This window comes from Balaenoptera physalus (genome assembly GCF_965194825.1).
Source record: "Balaenoptera physalus genome assembly, chromosome: 15".
Taxonomy (NCBI): domain Eukaryota; kingdom Metazoa; phylum Chordata; class Mammalia; order Artiodactyla; family Balaenopteridae; genus Balaenoptera; species Balaenoptera physalus.
In genome coordinates, this window is record NC_138894.1 from 11,663,953 (window position 1) to 11,680,946 (window position 16,994).

The window sequence follows — 16,994 nt, forward strand, 5'->3', positions numbered from 1 at the left end:
AGATAAAAGGAAATGTAAAGCACGCTGAAGCACTTGTCCTGTTATGGGAAGATGTTAAGATGACGATGAGGGTATATGAATATGAGAATGGATATTAAGGCAATTAACCACCCTAAGAACAAAAATAGAATGTAATCTTTTTAAGCCAATAAAAGAAAACTTGCTAGGGAGTTCCCTGGCGGTCTGGTGGTTAGGATTTGGCACTTTCACTGCTGTGGCCCAGGTTCAATCCCTGGTTGGGGAGCTGAGATCCCGCAAGCTGCACGGTGCAACCAAAAAGAAAAAAAAATTTTTTTTTTGCTAAATCTATTGGAAGGTAAGAAAGAAGAAAAAAAGAGAGAGAGAGAGAAATACCCTAAGCAGAAAATACAGAATAAGTCCTATTACAGTAATTATAGTAAATACAAATGAATTAAATTTACCAATTAGAGTCCAAGGTAACTCGCATCTGATAGGGGCTGTTTTGTCTCAGTCTTTGTGATCCAGAACCCTGAGCCCCAAGAACCATGGGGGCAAAATGTCAGATAAATAACAGCTGGTAGGGTCCTTGGAGATGATGCCTTGCCATGTTTTCCACACACCTGGCTCACTGAATTATTTTGGGATTTAAAATATGACCAAATCCCACTCTCGTAGCTTCTGATTCAGGTCTGGGGTTGTGCCACAGAATTTGCATTTTATTTTATTATTATTTTATAGTTATTTTCATTTACTTATGTATTTATTTATTTTATTTGGCTGCATCAGGTCTTAGTTGCAGCATGCGGGATCTTTTGTTGTGGTGTGTGGGCTCTTCGTTGTGGCACGCGGGCTTCTCTCTAGTTGTGGCACGCAGGCTCCAGAGCACGCGAGCTCAGTAGTTGTGGCGCAGGAGCTTAGTTGCCCCACAGCATGTGGGATCTTAGCTCCCTGACCAGAGATCGAACCCGTGTCCCCTGCATTGGAAGGCGGATTCTTAACCACTGGACCACCAGGGAAATCCCAAATTTGCATTTTAATAAGTGCCTTAGGTGAGCTTTGGTGATCTCTGGCATCTGGTACCCTCCCTCAATTTCCAGAGGAGGGATCTGAGTCTTGGAGAGAGGAAGAGAATTTTCCAGGGCCACACAGCTCATGGTGGAGGGCTGGGAAAGACCAAAATGTCTTCAAAAAGGACCCATTCTGTTTCACTGACCCTGGCCTAACAGCAGGTGGCAGAGCTGGTTCTGAGCAGTACTTGCTACTGCTTCTCTAGACTGTGGCCTCACTCTGGGAGTGCTTGTTGTCTCATGGGCTGGGAAGCTGGATACCAGGGGGCAGACAGAAAAGTCTTCTACCTCCTATGGAGCCCACTCGAGACAAAGGAAGCCCTAAAACAATTTTCTGGTACAAGACTGTCTCTGACATGCAGCGATTCCACATGGCACTTTCTAAAATGTAAACTTTTAATTCAAATACAATGTACATGCAGAATAGTGCACAAGTAGAAAGTGTACAGTAATGATGAATTTTCCCAACACATGAACACTACCACACTGTCCCCCTCCTACTTCAGAGTAATTTCTTTCATGACTTCCACCACTTATAAATTGGTTTTGCCTGTTTTTAAACTTTATAATGATGGAATCATGTACCTTTTTGTGTGTCTGGCTTTTTTCAACATTATGTGAGGTTCATCCATGTTCCATATATCAATAGATCATTCTTAATGTTGTATAGTATTTCATTGTATGAATGTATCACCATATGATAGTTCCTAGTTTGGGATTATTATAAATAATGCAACTATGTTCATTCCTTTTGATGAATACATGTACTCATTTCTTTTGGTGGAATGGAATTGCTGGGTCATAGGGTATACTTACGTCCAGCTTTAGAAGGTACCACAGAACCAATTTTTTTTTTTAATTTATTTATTTTATTTATTTATTTTTGGCTGAGTTGGGTCTTCGTTGCTGCGCGCGGGCTTTCTCTAGTTGCGGTGAGCAGGGGCTACTCTTTGTTGCGGTGCGCGAGCTTCTCATTGCGGTGGCTTCTCTTGTTGCGGAGCACTGGCTCTAGGTGCACGGGCTTCAGTAGTTGTGGCACGTGGGCTCAGTAGTTGTGGCTGTGGGCTCTAGAGCACAGGCTCAGTAGTTGTGGCATGTGGGCTTAGTTGCTCCGCGGCATGTGGGATCTTCCCAGACCAGAGATCAAACCCGTGTCCCCTGCATTGGCAGGCTGATTCTCAACCACTGCGCCACCAGGGAAGCCCCAGAACCAATTTTTGAAGAGATTGTAGCACACAGCACTTTTTAAAGGAAAATTTTCGATGGCAAGGACTCTGTCTCCATGAGGATAAGAACTGGGCTGGAATTCGTCCTCTCTCTGAGGAGGAAGCTACTGTGCAAGCCATCAGCAGGCAGTAGGACAGGTTCTTTTCCTGTTTAGGTGCCAAGAACTGCATATGTGCTTGAGTGAATCAACACAACTTTCTTTCAAATCTTATGCCACTCTGAATGATCAGGTGTGTCTTCTTTCAAAGAGTTTATTAATAGAGTTATCAGTTAACACCGTTGCAAGAAGAGATGGCATACTCAAAGAGCACATCAGAGTTAATGAAGAGACCATTTAGTCAGGGTAAGAGAAAAAACAAGGAATGGTGAAGCACCCAGGGACTCAACAGTGGAAAACTGTTACCACCCATTGACCCAAAGGAGCACTGTTACTGTAGCCCTGTAGAAGGGCCACCTGACTTTGCCTGGAAGAGGAATACAAGAGGGAGTGAGGTAGGTGTGTTACTGAGTCCAAGCTCTACTGCCTGTCACACAACAGGCCAATAAATCGAGAGATGAGGTGTTGGGATAAGGAAAAGTGACTTTATTTGGAAAGCCAGCAGACCAAGAAGGTGGCAGACTGGTGTCCCAAAGAATCATCTTAACTGAGTTAGAAGTCAAGCTTCTTTTTCTTTTTTTTTAAATCACATTGAGTATTTATTTATTTATTTATTTATGGCTGCGTTGGGTCTTCGTTGTTGCGGGCGGGCTTTCTCTATTTGCGGTGAGCGGGGGCTACTCTTCGTTGTGGTGCGTGGGCTTCTCATTGCAGTGGCTTCTCTTGTTGCAGAGCATGGGCTCTAGGCGCACAGGCTTCAGAAGTTGTGGCTCGCCAGCTCTAGAGCGCAGGCTCAGTAGTTGTGGCGCACGGGCTTAGTTGGTCCACGGCATGTGGGATCCTCCCGGACCAGGGCTCGAACCCGTGTCCCCTGCATTGGCAGGCGGATTCTTAACCACTGTGCCACCAGGGAAGCCCCTCAAGCTCCTTTTATGCTAAGTGGGGAAAGGGTGTGGCTGGTTGTTGCCCTAGGAGTGCTGTGATAATCCTTTGTTCTTACAGCTGTCCACCTAAGTCTGGTCACAATGTTCCTGTAAACCTCCAATAAGACAAATGTTATTCTCTATTCTGCAACTTTTTATCTCTGTATGAATGAAAAGTGTCATACCTTTAAAGGTCAAGCCTGGGAGACAGCCTTGAGAAAGGGCTATGATGTATATTTCAGGCTTTAGGCAACAGTCTTTTATTGTTTGAGACAAAGATGTAGAGCCAGCATGACTAGTACAGGCAACAGAGCACAAAGGTTAGAGCTAAAGGAATAGATCCAATGTGGAGTCAGGTTTGTTTTCTGTTACAGGTGGGCATTAGGAACAAATACTCCAGTCTCCTCTCCTCCCTGTCATCTCCTGCTGGTGCTTCCCATGGGCTAAACCCAGGTGGAAGCTAGAAGGCGAAGCAGAAGTCCATATAGGTCAGCAGCCTAGAATAGTGTCCTAGGACACAAAGCAGGACAGAGAGGGAGAAGGATGAATCTGGAGGGGCAAACAGAATAAGCAACACTATATATATACATTTTTTTAAAGGATCCCCAGGGGGATCCCCTTCTTTTTAAATTAATTTATTTATTTAATTTATTTATTTTTGTCTGTGTTGGGTCTTCGTTTGCTGCACGCAAACTTTCTCTAGTTGAAGCAAGTGAGGGCTACTCTTAGTTGCGGTGTGCAGGCTTCTTGTTGCGGTGGCTTCTCTTGTTGTGGAGCACAGGCTCTAGGCACGCGGGCTTCAGTAGTAGTGGCACACGGTCTCAGTAGTTGTGGCGCACGGGCTTAGTTGCTCCGCGGCATGTGGGATCTTCCAGGACCAGGGCTCAAACCCATGTCCCCTGCATTGGCAGGTGGATTCTTAACCACTGCGCCACCAGGGAAACCCAATAGATATATTTTTAACTATAAAAGGCATATATATTCGGCATAGAAATTTTGCCAAGTACAGAAAAGTGTAAAAAAGAAAAGAATGCTTATAATCTCACAGCCAGTTGCACCAGTTGCATCATTCATTCATATGTTGATGTGTTTGTTTCCAGTCCTTTTCTGTACATATTTTAAATAGTTGAAATCATACCATACAGGTTGCTTTTTATTTGTAATGAGCTGGCATTAGAATTTCTCTTGGGGAGAGAACTTGTGGTTTAGGGAAAGTTTAAGAAACTGAAAGAGGTGGTGTGTCTCTGACTACCTGAGTATTAGCAGAAGCTCAAGCAAACAAAGAGTGAGGAATTAATTTATATTCACTTGTGCTTCTGAGGGAGGTGGGACTAGGGAAGAGTCTTAATGGTAGGGTGGCCAACGGATGTTTTAAGAATGGTATAGCAAAACTGATGGCTATTCTCCCATTTTCCATACTAATAAAATTCCAGTTTTGTTGAAGAATTGGGGGAAATCATTTTCTCAGGGAAAGAGAACTCAGCCCTTACCGAGAGGTGGGCATGTATCCCAGTCCTGGCTAGCAAGTTGTAAGAGGAATGGGCCAGGGGCTACTAGAAAGGGTTTTCCCTCTCATAAAAAGGGAGAGGTATTTGAGGAGAAATTCTCTGCCCTCCATTGACCTCTGTTTCCTGCCCTCAAAGGACATAGCTCTAGGAGCTGCTGCAGTCATCTTACAACCAGGAGAAAAAGGCCAAGACAGTATTGAGTTATTGTTAGGAGCTGCACAAGATCAGGATTCTGGCCCCCAACTCAGCTCTGCCTCTGCATCATTTGTTTGTTTTTTGTTTCTTTTTTTTTTAATATTTATTTATTTATTTTTGGATGAGTTGGGTCTTAGTTGCAGCACGCGGGCTCTTCGTTACGGCGCGCAGGCTTCTCTCTAGTTGTGGCGCGCAGGCTTCTCTCTAGTTGTGGTGTGTGGGCTCCAGAGCGCATGGGCTCTGTAGTTGCAGTGCACAGGCTCTCTAGTTGTGGCACGTGGGCTCAGTAGTTGCAGCGTGCAGGCTAAGTTGCTCCGCAGCATGTGGGATCTTAGTTCCCAGACCAGGGATCGAACCAACATCCCCTGCATTGGAAGGCGGATTCTTAACCACTGGACCACCAGGGAATTACCTGCCTCTGCATCATTTGTTGATGCTGAGTCCTGCTTGCATCTAGGCCTTGATTTGTCCCCCTTAGTAGGGAGAATAATAGCAAACACTTAGCGCTTGAATTCAGGCTTTTTTCCAGGCAGTTATTTTTTCTTACTGTGGTAAAATACACATAAAATTTACTGTCCTAACAAATTTTAACTGTACAGTTCAGTGGTATTAAATACATTCCCTTGTTGCACAACCATCGCCACCGTTTACACCAATAACTGTTTTCATCTTGTAAAACTGAAGCTCTGTAACTATTAAACAGTAACTCCCCATTCTTCCCTCCCCTTAGCCCCTGGCAACCACCACGATACTTTCCGTCCTTATGATTTTGACTACTCTAGGAAGTACCTCATATAAGTAGAATCATACGGTGTTTGTCTTTTTTGTGACTGGCTTATTTCACTTAGCATAATGTCCTTAAGTTCTTCCATATTGTAGCATATTGAAGAATTTCCTTCCTTTTTTTTTTGGCTGCGTTGGGTCTTCGTTGCTGCGCGTGGGCTTTCTCTCCAGTTGTGGCAAGCGGGGGCTACTCTTCGTTGTGATGTGCAGGCTTCTCATTGCGGTGGCTTCTCTTGTTGCAGAGCACGGGCTCTAGGCACGTGGGCTTCAGTAGCTGCAGCACGCGGGCTCAGTAGTTGTGGCATGTGGGCCCTAGAGTGCGCGGGCTTCAGTAGTTGTGGTGCGTGGGCTCAGTAGTTATGGTGCACGGGCTTAGTTGCTCCGCAGCATGTGGGATCTTCCCAGACCAGGGATCGAACCCGTGTCCCTTGCACTGGCAGGTGGATTTTTTTTTTTAATTTAATTTATTTTTGGCTGCGTTGGGTCTCCGTTGCTGCACGTGGACTTTTCTCTAGTTGCTGTTGTCTTCGTTGTGGTGCTCGGGCTTCCCATTGCGGTGGCCTCTCTTGTAGTGGAGCACGGGCTCTAGGTACGTGGGCTTCAGTAGTTGTGGCACATGGCCTTAGTTGCTCCACGGCATGTGGGATCTTCCCGGACCAGGGCTCGAACCCGTGTCCCCTGCATTGGCAGGCGGATTCTTAACCACTGCGCCACCAGGGAAGCCCTGGCAGGTGGATTTTTAATCGCTGCGCCACCAGGGAAGTCCCTTCCTTTTAAGGCTGAATAATATCTCATTATATGTATATACCACATTTTGCTTATCCACTCATCAGTTAAGGGACACCTGGGTTGCTTCCAAATTTTAGCTGTTTAATAATGCTTCTGTGAACAAGGGTGTACAAATATTTCTTCAAGACCCTGCTTTCAATTCTTTTGGGTATATACCCAGAAGTGGAATTGCTGAATCATATGGTAGTTCTATTTTAAAATTTTTGAAGAACCACCATATTGTTTTCCCCAGTGGCTATGCCATTTTACACTCCCACAAGCAGTGCATAAGTGTTCCAATTTCTCCACATCCTCTCTAACCAACACTTGCTGTTTTCTGGCTTTTTTTTGTTTGTTTGCTGTTTAATAGTAGCCATCCTAATGGGTGTAAGCTGGTATTTCACTGTAGTTTTGCTTTGTATTTCCCTAGTGATAGTTGAGCATCCTCTCCTGTGCTTATTGTCCATTTATGTAGTTTATTTGGAGAAATGTCTGTTCTTTGCCTATTTTTGTGGGGTTTTTTTTTATGTTGAGTTTTGGAAATTGTCTATATATTCTGTATATTAATCCCTTATCAGATGCATGATTTGCAAATATTTTCTCCCATTCTGTGGGTTGCCTTTTTACTCTGTGGTTTATATCTTTTGATGCAAAATTTTTAGTTTTTTAAATTTTCATGAAGTCCAATTTGTCTTTTTTTTTCTTTTATTACTCATGCCTTTGGTATAATAACCAAGAAATCATTGCTGAATCCAGTGTTGTGGAACTTTTGTCCTGTGTTTTCTCTAAGAGTTTTATTGTTTTAGTTCTTACATTTAGGTGTTGATCCATTTTGAATTTCACTTTTCTATATGGTGTTAGGTAAGGTCTAACTTCATTCTTTTATGTGTGGATATTCAGTTTTCCCAGCACATTTTGTTGAAAAGACTATCTTTTCCCTATTGAATAGTCTTGGCGCCTTTGTCAAAAATCATTTGACCATATATGTGAGGGTTTATCTCTGGGCTGTTTATTATATTCCATAGGTCTATATGTCTGCCTTTATTCCAATTCCACACTGTGTTGATTGTTATAGCTTTGTAGTAAGTTTTGAAATGAGGACTGTGAGCCCTCCAGTTTTGTTCTTTTTCAAGATTGTTTTGGCTATTGGGGGTCCCTTGAGATTCCATGTGAATTTTAGGATGGGTTTTACTATTTCTGCAAAAATCATCATTGGGATTTTGATAAGGATTGCATTGAATCTGTAGATTGCTTTGGGTAATATTGACATTTTAACAATACGTCTTCCAATCCCTGAACATGGGATGTGTTTCCATTTACTTAGGTCTTCTTTAATTTCTTTCAGCAGTGTTCTGTTATTTTCATTGTGTAAGTCTTCACCTTCTTGTATTTTGAAAAAGTGGGAAGGATTGGCATTAGTTCTCCTTTAAATGTTTGGTAGAATTCACCAGTGAAGCCATCACATTTTCGATTTTTCTTTGTTGGGAGATTTTTGTTTACTGATTCAATCTCCTTACTAGTTACAGATCTATTCAGATTTTCTATTTCTTCGTGATTTAGTCTTGGTGTTGGTTTTGTGTTTCTAGGTATTTCCCCATTTCATCCAGATTATCTAATATTTCGGTGTGAAGTTGTTTATAACACTCTCTTATAAGTCTTTTTATTTTGGTAATGCCCCCACTTTCATTTCTGATTTTTAGTAATTTGAGTCTTCTCTCTTTTTTTCTTGGTCCATCTAGCTAGAGATTTGTCATTTTTAAAATCTTTTTGAAGAACCACCTTTTGGTTTTATTGATTTTCTTTTGTTTTTTTATTCTCTGTTTTGTATATCTCTGCTCTAATCTTTATCATTTCCTTCTGCTAACTTTGGGTTTAGTTCTTCTTTCTCTAGTTCCTTAAGTTGTTGATTTAAGATCTTGAGGGGGTTTTTGTTTTTTGTGTGTGGGGAGGTTAAATTGAAGTATAGTTGATTTACAGTATTGTGTTAGTTCAGGTGTACAGCAAAGTGATTCATTTATATATATTTTTTCAGATTATTTTCCATTATAGGTTATTATGAAATATTGAATATAGTCCCCTGTGCTATACAATAAATCCTTTTTGCTTATCTATTTTATATATAGTAGTGTGTGTCTGTTAATCCCATGCTCCTAATTAAGACTTTGTCTTTTTTAATGCATTTATAACTATAGATTTCCCTCTTAGCACTGCCTTTGCTGTGTCCCATAGATTTTGTTATATCATGTTTTCATTTTCTTGGGGTTTTTTTCAAAGTTTTATTTATTTTTCCTTTTTTATTGAGATACAATTGACATATAACATTGTATTAGTTCTAGGTGTACAACATACTGATTTGATATATGTATATATCATGAAATGATTACCATGATATTTAGTTAATATCCATCACCACACACAGCTATAAATTTTTTTTCCTTGTGATGAGAACTTTTAAGATTTACTCTCTTAGTAATTTCCAAATGTACAATACAGTATTGTTAAGTATAGTCACCATGCTGTAAATTATATCCTCAGGATATAATTATAACTGGAAGACTGAAAATTGTACCTTTTGACCAACTTCACCCATTTTGCCCACCCCCTATCTCTCACCTCTGGCAACCACTAATCTGTTCTCTGTATCTTTGAGTTTGGGGTTTTTTTAGATTTCCACATATAAATGAGATCATATGGTATTTGTCTTTCTCTGTCTGATTTATTTCACTTAGCAAAATGCCTTCAAGGTCCATTCATGTCAAAAGGGCAGGGTTTCATTCTTTTTTATGGCTGAATAATATTCCACTGTGTATATACACCACATTTTCTTTATCGTCATTTGTCACTGTACACTTAGGTTGTTTCCATGTCTTAGCTATTACAAATAGTGCTGCAATGAATAGGGGGGTACATATATCTAGATAGTGATTTTGTTTCCTTTGGATAAACACCCAGGAGTGTAAGTGCTGGCTCATAGGGTAGTTTGTTTTGTTTTGTTTTGTTTTGGTGTGTTGTATGGCTTGCAGGATCTTAGTGCCCCCTGCAGGGGAAGTGTGGAGTCCTAACCACTGGACCACCAGGGAATTCCTGTGGTAGTTCTGTTTTTAAGTGTTTCCATTTTCATTCATCTCTAAGTATTTTCTAGTTTTCCTTGTGATTTCATTTTTGGTCCATTGTTGTTTAAAAGTATATTATTTAATTTCTACCATTTATGAATTTTCCAGCTTTAATTTTGTTACTGATTTCTAACTTCATCCCATTGTGGTAAGAGAAGATACTTTTAATGATATCTATCTTTTGCTATCTATTGAGACTTACCTTATGGCCTATCATATGGTCTATCCTAGAAAATGTCCCATGTGCACTTGAGAAAAATGTGTATGCTGTTGTTGGGTGAAGTGTTCTGTATATGTCTGTTAGATCTAGTTGGTTTATTGTGTTAAGTCCTCTATTTCCTTACTTTTGTCCGATTGTTCTATCCATTATTGTGAGTGGGATATTGAAGTCTCTATTACTATAGAAATATTTATCCCTTCAATTCTGTCAGTTTTTGCTTCTTCTTTTTTTTTTTTTTTTTTTTTCTGATGAAGCCTCTCTTCCTGGCTTGAAGATGGCTGTCTTCTTGCTGCATCCTCACTTGGTCTTTCCTCTGTTCAGAGAGAGAGAGAGAGAGGGAGGGAGAGATCTGGTGTCTCTTCTTCTTCTTCTAAAGACACCAGTCATATTGAATTGGAGCCCCATCCTCATGACCTCACTTAACTTTAATTACCTCCTTAAAGGCCCTATCTCCAAATATAGTCACATTGGGGGTTAAGGCTTTAATATTTGAATGGCGGGTGGGGGACACAATTCAGTCCATAACAGATTTCAATGGCCAGATCTGGGTCATGGCTCCCACCTGCCAGGAGACTGGAGAAGTGGGGAACAGAAGTGTTATGATTGGCTTACATCCCATGCACAGATCTGACTTGTGCTTTCCAAGGCCTGGTTCTACTCTAGTCCTTCATGTTTATGAGCCACCATCTCCTTTCCATCCTTTTCTTAAATTACCCAACTGGTTCCTATTGCTTATCTTCAAGGAATACTACTAAATACTCATTTAAAAAATAGTAATGACATGTGAGATATATATATATTTCCATTTTGCTGCATTGGGAGCTGGGAGCAGCACCTGCCACATGGGTGGGGTTGAGTAGCAACTTCAAGAAGCAGTTATGGCTTGTGTCTTTGTTGTGTCTCCCTTCTGTTTTTCCTGAAAGTTTAATAAAATCTTGTTTCTCTCCCTGCCTAGTTTCAACTCTGTGTGTGTGTGTGTGTGTGTGTGTGTGTGTGTGTGTGTGTGTGTGTGTTTAAGGGGGAAGGGGATGGGGCTTGGCCCATATTTCTGAAGCAGTAGTCAAGAGTTGGTTCTATCCTTTCTCCAAAGCCAGGTGGGGAGTTGGCCCAGGTCACTCCTCTCCAGGGCCACCAGCATTCTGGGCTGATGGGGTGAGGAACAGTTCTCCAGAAATAACCTGGGGATGGCTCCTGCGCATGTAAGAACCCTCTGGGAACCACTCAGAGGCGGCTGGGGAACAGGGTCCTGATGTTGACTACGAGGCACAAGTACCATAATAATTATTTGGGTGGGCCTAGGACACCTGTCCTATGGAGGTGGGTAGGATTGGGGATTGGTGGTGAACGGGAAACACTGACTGCCCTCAGGGAGCCTACCGTCTGGGGGAAGGTACAGACTTGTAATAGGTCCTGCACCAGCAGGATAGGAGAAGCACTGGGTGCCGTGAAGGCACATGGGATGGGTACCTGAGCCAGTAAGTCTTCCTCAGAAGGCTTCTGAGCGAGGCTGGAAGGAAGAGTGGGAGCCGTGAAGAGAATGTTTTTCAGGTCAATGTTTTCTGTGCTTCCAGATCCGAGGGAGGGCCAGGCATGCAGGGGAGCTGAGGTGGTGCCTCAGGGCTCAGCCCAGACAGAGGTTGCCTTGTCGGGTGGGGATGCCATGGGGGTAGGGAGTCAGGAGACTGGGAGGAAGCAGGGCCAGTAAAGAGCCTTCCACACTAAGACCTCTGGGGTTTAACTTGAGGGCAGTGGAGTGCATGGGCCAGGTTTATGCAGGGCGGTGAGCTGATCAAAGTTGGAATGATTCTTTTATCATCTCCTGACTTCCCCAGTACCCAAGGCCATCTCAAATGCACCGCAGTTACTCCACAAGGGACGCTAGAATTGTTCCACTCTACTGTTGGAGTTGATCCTAGATAATCTCTCTCCACACAGCCCACGTGGAAAGACTTTTTTTTTTTTTTTGTACAGTTGGGGCCAGCCTACCTGGATCTCTCCCAAGAAGCTGCCTCCCTGATTACTACCCAGGCATTCAACTCAGTAGCTCATGGGCAGGTGATGTCCAACCCAAGCTTCTAGGATTTGGCTCCCCAGCCCAAACACTGCTCCTCCACAACCATTGCTTACGTGGGAGGGAAACCAGACAGCTCCGCACAGGACCTGCGGCTGAGACGTGGCCGTGAGGTCAGGGACCTAAGCGTAAGTTAGACAGCCCACGTTCAGGTGGTCACCAGCTAGTCATCATGCGTGCATATGGCAACTCTGGCAGGTGAGCATCCTGTCTCTCCTGGGCCCTTGGCAGACATTACTAATCAGTTATATCACTTTCACACTGAGTCAGCCCAGAGCTGCAGACAAATCACCATCATTCAGAGCTGGTACCTGGGATGAAGCAGATACGCCATTCTTGTCCCAGACCAGACAGGATCCAAAGGTCAGGGTGACTCTGAGTCAGAAGCCAGGCTGGAGAGCAGCGGTCAGTGCCCCAGGAATTTCAAAGGCCCTGAGGTAAGGAGCTGAGCAGGGGGTGGTCAGGCTGGCCAAGCAGAAGTGCAGGGAAGGAGTTGATGATTCACATTCATCCATAACTTTAGTTTACAAAGCACTTTCACTAAATGCCCATGACTCTTGAGGTAGAAATTACTTACTTCCATATTACAGGCGAGGAAATGGAGGCCCAGTGAACCCTATTCGTCTGGTGTCACCAGTGTGGCAGCTACTGTTTTGGTCTACCTGGCAGACACACTTCCTGTGAGGTAACCCAGGTAAGCACAGGACCTGAGATCAGACTCTCTCTCCTGAAACATCTGTCCTTACCCTGAGACCCCCCTGGGGGAGAAGGCAGCAGAGCTGAGCCAGATGGCAGTGGTGTGCTGGGAAATGCTGGAGCGCCGGCTTGGGGAGGATGCGAATCCTCTCACTTTGGCCTAGTTCAGGCTACCAGCGTGATGTCATTGAGTGCAGGGTTGGGAAGAGAGGAGCCAGTGGGAGCCAGCTCAGGGCAGTGCCCTGGAGAGGGGCGCAGGGTCAGTGCCCGCACAACCTGGTTGGTCAGCTCTCCCTGCAGTCCTGTGAGCCGCGCAAGCTCTTTCCTGCCTGGGTGGGAGTTCATTCCTGTTGTTTGCAAGTAAAGGGCCTGAGCATCCTTCCTGAACCCGTGGGGGAGTGGGTCTCAGGGCTGGGGATCTGCCTTCCACCTCCTTGAGCTTTCCTCCCCATCCCCTGCTCCCTCAAGGGAGGGGTGACCAGGCCAGGAAGGTGGTAGGAATGCCAAACATCAAGCCAAGAACCCGACAGTCAGGATCGTCAGTCGGGTCGTGGAAGGGGTGGAGGCGGGGAGGCAGCCCCTCCCTGCCTGGGAGCCCCTTCCTGCTCTCCCTCCAGCGGCCCCTTCCCTCCTGGGCGGCCTCACAAACACAGCTGGGCAGTGGCTCCACTTGACATGGCCCAGAGTGGGGCAAAGGCTTTTGATACCTGAGGAGCCGGGCAGGGGGTACCTGTGCCCTTGTCCCGTCCACCCATCACCACCTGCCCCTGCAGCCTGGAAACCAGGGGACACTGCACAGGTGAATTGGGTCACTGCAGTGACCCAATTATGCCCTGCCCTCCTGTCTGGAAGCCCTGTTGAGTTTTCCAGCAGGACATTCTTGGAGTTACTTGCTTAGGAAGCAGGCCTGGCTGACCTTACGACAACAGAGCAAAAGCCGCCGCCTAGCGTCTGAGCGGCTGCAGGGCTCCAGCTCGAATGTGGAAATGCCCGTGTCCTTGGGAGACCAGGTGGCCAACCCAGGCTGGGTCCCTCGGGCTTGGCAACAAGCAGGGCTGTAGTGGATGGGCAGGTATACCCTGACCAAAGGGCAGCAGCCACCACTGAGCTTCAGGCAGTGACCTCCATGTGTCTGGAAATTCTGATTTTTAAAGAGAAGCCCAATACCCAAATTTTTATGTGAAATCTCCCGATTTTTAAATGCTGGCAACTAGTTACAAAAACATTTTTTAAAATTACATGGGTCCAACTAAACACATCTTCAGGCCACCATCTGCAGCCTCTGGTCTTGAGCCTAAATGGAAATCTCTCACTTCCCTGTGGGGTCTTCCCAGCCGGCCCTTCTAGTACCTCCCTCCCCCTGCCAGCCCATGGCTGTGCCCACCCTGAGCCCGCTCCCCTGCAGCCCCTCCTACGCTACCCTACCCGCAGTGGCCTGAGCCACCCCCTGCTTCAGACCCCCTGGCTCCCCGCTTTGAAGGTCACACCAGAATAGGACACCCACCCCGTGTCCTTGCTGCAGTCGCCCACAGACCCTCGTGTCCGCCCCAGTCCTTGCAGACAGCAGTCCTTGCCCCAAACTGCTGCTGTCCTACTTGCGCTGATTTTTTGTTTTTTTAATTTTTTTTTAATTAAAAAAAATTTTTTTTGGCTGCGAGGCATGCGGGGTCTTAATTCCGCACTCCCTGCAGTGAAAACTGATTTCAAGGCTCCCACATCTCAACTTCTCTGGTCCCGACCTCCTCTCCTCCAGTGATTTCTCTCCCACCCTCACACCACTCAGTCCCACGAACTCACCCAGTAACCGAAGTGATTTCAGCCGCCTCCTTATGTTCCCAGCTCACCTCCTCTGGTGCCCATGGTCCTCTGAGCCCACAGGGACCTGTGTCCTGGGTCCCCCACTCCCTGCCGTCCTCCCCTCCCCCCCCCCCCCACTGCTCCCCGGGCTCACACTGCTCCAGCCTCGTAGCCTTCCAGATCCTCAGACATGTGCCTGCTCCTGCCCTGGGGGCCTTGACCCTCCCCGTCCCTGCTGCTCTGCCCCCAGAAGCTCCCAGAAGCCTCTGTCTCCTCCTCCAGCCATTGCTCACATGCCACCTTCTACCTCTCTGGCCGCTGTGTTCAAAACGCCACACCCTGGAAATGGACAGTGGTGATGGTCACCCACCATTGTGAATGTACTCAGTGCCGCTGAATTGTACACTTAAAAATGGTTAAAATGGTAAAGGTTATGCTAAGTTACGTTTGCCATAACAAAACTGCACAACCCACTCCCAGCCCTATTTTTCTCCCCAACACTTCTCCTGACACTCCTCCTGACACTCTGTATTTTATTCATTTTTTAATTTACTGCCTCCCCCATAGGGCATCTGCTCCACGAGGGCAGAAACTTGAAGGTTCTGTCCACTGGGGTGTCCATCCAACACCTAAAACAGCGCCTGGCACCCACTGGAAATAGACAGTGTTTGTCAAACGGCCTCTACTTAGACTGTCCCTGGGAAAAGGGCTGGGACTGTGGGGACATCCCTTTCAGAGTCATCTCCGCTCACCACCGCCGACAGCTCAGACACCACAGATGGTTTGGAAGGAGTTCTGAAAGGACCCTGAAACACGGTTTATGCCTCAAAGGCAGGTGCTGGCCTGTGGGTCCCCAGGGCAGAGTCAGGGACTGTTGGGACAGGGCAGGTGATGCAAAGGAAAGAGTATAAAAACCACGATGACCTGGGGTGCACCTGTCTGCCTAGGGCAGCAGTGCCAGGAAGCATGTACAGGGTGCCCTTCCAGCGAGCCAGGCACTCCATTCAGCCCAGCCTGGCATCTGAGGCTACGGGACCTCTCAGAGCTGCTGCTTCATTTGTAAATAGGGATGGTGCCATCCCCGGGAATTGAGAGGAGTGAGGAAAATCATGGAAAGCTAGCACGCCGGAGCTGCAGGGCACAGGGCATAGAGGTTTTCCAGGAAGCTCGTCCACTTTCAGCCCTGGTGTTTGCTGATGCCCAAGCAGAGCCACAGCGTCCCCCCCCCCCCCCCAGCCCCGGGGGACCAGCTCAGCATGAAGATACTCACATGGGAAGTATTTCCCAGAGCAGCCTCCAGAGGGCGCCACCATCACGGCTCTGAGCCACCCGAGCTCAAGTTTTGCTGCCAGGCCACCAGCCCACCTCTGTGCCAGGGTGAGGCCACTGTGGCTTTGCAGATGAAGGGGACCCCAGCAACCCTGCCCCATATCAGGCAGCGCCCACCACACAGTAGATGCCCCTACCCAGGGGGTCTGACCCCAAAGACCTGTAGCCCAGCACCCAGGGCACTTGCAGGGAGGGTGGCCAGAGAATTCGGTCCTCCCTGCTCCTCGTCAACCACGGAGACTCCAGAGGCTCAGAGGGATGGGAGCACGTGGGTGCCTGCGGGAGCTGGGAGCTCGGGCTACTTGGGCTGGCACCTGGCTTCTCCCCAAAGAAAGGAGGGGAATCCAGAGATGTCCCTGCAGAGCCTGAGTGTTCACAACGGCGGTGACCACCTGCCAGCTACCCCATCGCCAGCTGATAAATGTGATGCCAGAAGTCAGGACCCTGAGGCCAATAGTGGCACTGCCCTTCCAGGAACCTGTATGAAGCTCGGCAGGCAGCTGTGCCCGGCTCCCGAGAACAGGCAGCCTGAGGAGGGGAGGGAAGCAGTGCCTCTGACAGGGGCACCCCTCCCACTGAGACAGGCAGGGGCACACTGCTCCCCAGGCAGAGCCTGTAGGAAGGAGCGCGTTAGGCTGCAGGGTTTGAGCCCCTGGAGCAACCACATCTGAAAAAAGGCAGATGCCCCAGGCCAAGATTGCGGCCCCTTCACCCCTCTCTTTCCCTCCAGGTGCCCCCAGTAGGAACCTCCTGTGCCCCACCCACTTGTGTGGCAGGCAACTGGGGGTGCAGCGGGGGGCTCACCGGGAAGATTCAGCAGCAGCCCGGCAAGTCTGCATCCACCACCAGGGCGGACCAGCGCTTCCTGCTCACGCCCTCAGCCCCCAGGGGTGCTGCAGGGCATCCCGCCAGCCAGGCCCTGTGGCTTAGCTCAGAGCACTGGAGTCACGCCCGAGTACACAGCTCTGCTCCCCCACTTACCTGCGGGGGAACCTGGGCACGTCCCCAGCCCTCTCTGAGCCTCAGGCCCCCACCTGTACCATGAGGTAGGTAAAAGGCAGCTGTCCTGAGGCGCAACTAGCCAAGCGGATTGAAGGCACAGGATGAAGGGCACAGCCTGCTGAGGTATGAGCGGGAGGCTGGGTTTGGCTCTGGGTCCCACTCTTCATTGGGGTGATGGCATCCCAGGCCCGAGCAGGTGCTGGGCAGGTCCCTCTCCTTGGCTCCCCTGTGTCACCC

At 47.0% G+C, this 16,994-nt stretch overlaps 2 protein-coding genes across 11 annotated transcripts in view; one reads left to right on the forward strand and one right to left on the reverse strand.

The window, feature by feature from the left end:
* Positions 1-16,994, reverse strand: part of FER1L5 (fer-1 like family member 5) — a 336,005-nt gene that overhangs the window by 117,630 nt on the left and 201,381 nt on the right. The window lies entirely within an intron of this gene.
* KANSL3 (KAT8 regulatory NSL complex subunit 3) overlaps positions 1-16,994 on the forward strand; it is an 80,954-nt gene that overhangs the window by 55,501 nt on the left and 8,459 nt on the right. For 9 of the 10 annotated variants that reach the window (XR_014254184.1, XR_014254185.1, XR_014254186.1 and 6 more), the window contains 2 exons: positions 12,524-12,627; positions 16,486-16,801. The gene's annotated coding sequence lies outside the window, so the exon portion shown is untranslated. Of the gene's footprint in view, positions 1-12,523; positions 12,628-16,485; positions 16,802-16,994 lie in introns of those variants that run through there. The other variant, XM_082427279.1, reaches the window with a different exon arrangement.